The sequence below is a fragment of the Saccopteryx leptura genome, chromosome 12 (genome assembly GCF_036850995.1).
Source record: "Saccopteryx leptura isolate mSacLep1 chromosome 12, mSacLep1_pri_phased_curated, whole genome shotgun sequence".
NCBI lineage: Eukaryota > Metazoa > Chordata > Mammalia > Chiroptera > Emballonuridae > Saccopteryx > Saccopteryx leptura.
Window position 1 is genome coordinate 39,763,541 of NC_089514.1, and position 3,326 is coordinate 39,766,866.

Here is a 3,326-nt window from a genome sequence, read left to right on the forward strand (position 1 = left end):
ATGAAGAGAGAGTTACTCAAGAAGCTCAAATATATACAATGTCAAGTAAGATCCGGGCTGAAGACTGTCCAATGGCTTTGACCATGAGGAGACCTTTGAAGTCCTTAGCAAAAATAGTCCGTGGGGTGAACAGGGCCACATTATGGTGATAAAGGTATAAATGGGAGATGAGGAAGGGAAGTGGGTAATCTATGTTTTCTGGGAGCTTGGCTCAAAGGAAGAAAAGGAAGGAAAGAAAGAAAAGCTTTATCTGAAGAACGTCAAATGGAGGGAGAGTTCCGATCTTAAACTGCAAGAATTTTAAACAGGTTTGGATGCAGATGGAAAGGAAGGAAATGAATACTAAACACTAGATGCCTACAGATTTGGAGGAGAAAGATCCAGAGTCTAGGAGGCGGTAAGAGGAGTATATGTTTCTTTACACAGGCAGAGGGAGGAAGCTTGGGTGAAAAAGCAGATACGTTTGTAATCTGGAGTAAAGAAGGAAGTAGAAATTACAGCTAACAGATTTTTTTCTTGATGATATAAGAAGCAGATATCTCCTGTGGGAAGGGGGAATGTGCTGGGGGTGAAATAGAATGGGGTAAGAGATTTGAGGGAGAAATGGTTTAGGAGAAATGCGCCGGAATGATCAAAGACCCACTGCAGAATTGCTAAGCAGGACTGACCTTGAAGAAGTGGAGAGAATTCTGCAGAAAGGACTAAAGCAGGGGTCCCCAAACTACTGCCCGCGGGCCGCATGTGGCCCCCTGAGGCCATTTATCCAGCCCCCCCTGCCACACTTCTGGAAGGGGCATCTCTTTCATTGGTGGTCAGTGAGAGGAGCATAGTTCCCATTGAAATACTGGTCAGTTTGTTGATTTAAATGTACTTGTTCTTTATTTTAAATATTGTATTTGTTCCCGTTTTGTTTTTTTACTTTAAAATAAGATATGTGCAGAGTGCATAGGGATTTGTTAATAGTTTTTTTTATAGTCCAGCCCTCCAACGGTCTGAGAGACAGTGAACTGGCCCTTGTGTAAAAAGTTTGGGGACCCCTGGACTAAAGTAACATCATAATTGTTACGACCTTGGGATCTTTGGTCTCTTAGAGAGAGGTGGCAGGTGCTTAAAATGATGGTGTTCTTATTTAAAATATATTTGTTTTGGAGCCATCCACTTGGTAATTAGGTAAGGCTTTTAAATCATCATCATCACCAGTAATCATCTATTAATAATATTAAACTTTTATTTCTACTGCAACCCTGAGTGCTTTGAATAGGAATTAGAAATTGCAGAAGTGTATCATTAAAATTTTTTTTTCTAAGAATTTATATTTTGAAGTATTCTTTTGTGATTGAAAGTCACTACTTTGGGTTAAATATGATTGATGATTTGAGAAATCTACCTAACAGAGAGTGAGAACATAAAAAGATGCTCAACAATTTAGTCATCAGGGCTATGCAAAATAAAACCACAGTGAGATACCACCATATACCTATTAGAATATTTAAAAATAGAAAAATCAAACATACCAGCTGTTGGCAAGGATGTGGAACAACTGAAACACTCATGAACACGTGGTGGAATGAAAATGCTTTAAACACTTTGGAAAACAGTTTTTCAGTTTCTTAGAAATATACACACACATCATATGACCAAGACATTACATCCTCAGGTGCTATAAATATTTGTGTATAAATCTTTGTGTAGATGACCCAAGAGAAAACAATATGGCTATCCAAAAGTATACACAGTCTTCATAGAAGTTTAATTTGTAATAATAAAAGAGTAGAAACAACAAAAATGTGTATCAACAAGTGGATGAATTAATAAACTGTGGTGTATTCATACAATGGAATACTACTTGGCAATAAGAGGAAGTTACTAATTGCACAGCTACATAAATGAATCTCAAAATAATTATGATGAGTGAAAGAAGTCAGGTAAAAGAGAGTACATAGTGTATTATCCCATTTATAAAATAGTCTAGAAAATCCAAACTAATCTATATGACAGAAAACAGATCAGAGATGACTAGAAATGGGGGTGGCAATAGGGGTGGCTGGAGGGGGGATTATAAAAGAGCACAAGGTGATGCCTATGTTCATTATCTTCATTGTGATGGTAGGTTTACAGGTACATTCATAGGTCACAACTTAACAAATTGCACACTTTAAAAATGTGCAGTTTATTATTGAACAAAGCTGTTACAAAAAGAAATGACGTGTATGTTCAAAAATCAAAGAATGATTTAATCTAGTATTTAATGTAAATTTTTTGAACACTGTCTTTTAAAAATCATGTCTTTGAAGAATATTTTATATCATCGGGAAATGATCATAATATTAAAGAGACAAGTGCAGTTTTGTTTTATAATGATTCATTAATATCTTTCAAATGACAAATGAATGGTATAGTGTTAAGTTAAAAATATAAGGTCCCTGACTGGTTAGCTCAGTGGTAGAGCATCGGCCTGGCTTGTGGAAGTCCTGGATTCGATTCCCGGCCAGAGCACACAGGAGAAAGCACCCAATTGTTTCTCCACCTTTCCCCTCTCCTTTCTCTCTATTTCTCTCTTCCCCTCCCTCAGCCAAGGCTCCATTGGAGCAAAGTTGGCCCAGGTGCTGAGGATGGCTCCATGGCCCCTGCCTCAGGTGCTAAATTGGCTCAGGTTGCCACAAAGCAATGGCCCAGATGGGCAGAGCATCACCCCCTAGTGGGGATGCTGGGTGGATTCCAGTCGGGCACATGCATGAGTGTGTCTCTTTACCTCCCTGCTTCTCACTTCAGAAAAATACAAAAAAAAAAAAAAGTAGGGTACAAAAAAAATGCATATTGTAAAGCCAGTAGCCAGGCCACCATCACAGCCACCTCTCCTATGCAGGTTCGCATAGAATTGTTCATCAAAGATGTCCTAAGGAGAAAAGAAGAGCAGTTGTATGTGCATGTTCCTTTGAAAGTAGACACTATCTCTGTTTTTTGTCCAATCAAGAGTGAACTTTATGCATTTTTAAAAAATCTCTTTTTATTTATGGTTTTAATTTGTGTTTATATAGATTCAAGTGTCCCACTGAATATATCTCCCCCCACCACCTTATTCCCCTCAGTTCCCCCTTTGCCCCCTCCCACCCAATGCCTTCCTCTCTTCCCTCCAGGATTTGCTGTCCTGTTCTCTATAATGCTGTGTTATGTATATATAATTTCATTAATCTCTTTCCCTTCTCTGATCCCATCTTCTCTTCTACTCTCCCTCTGAACACTTTCCCTCTGGTCCCTCTGATCCTGTCTCTGCCTCTGTTCCATCCCTCAGTTCACATTGTTCATTAGATTCCTCAAATGAGTGA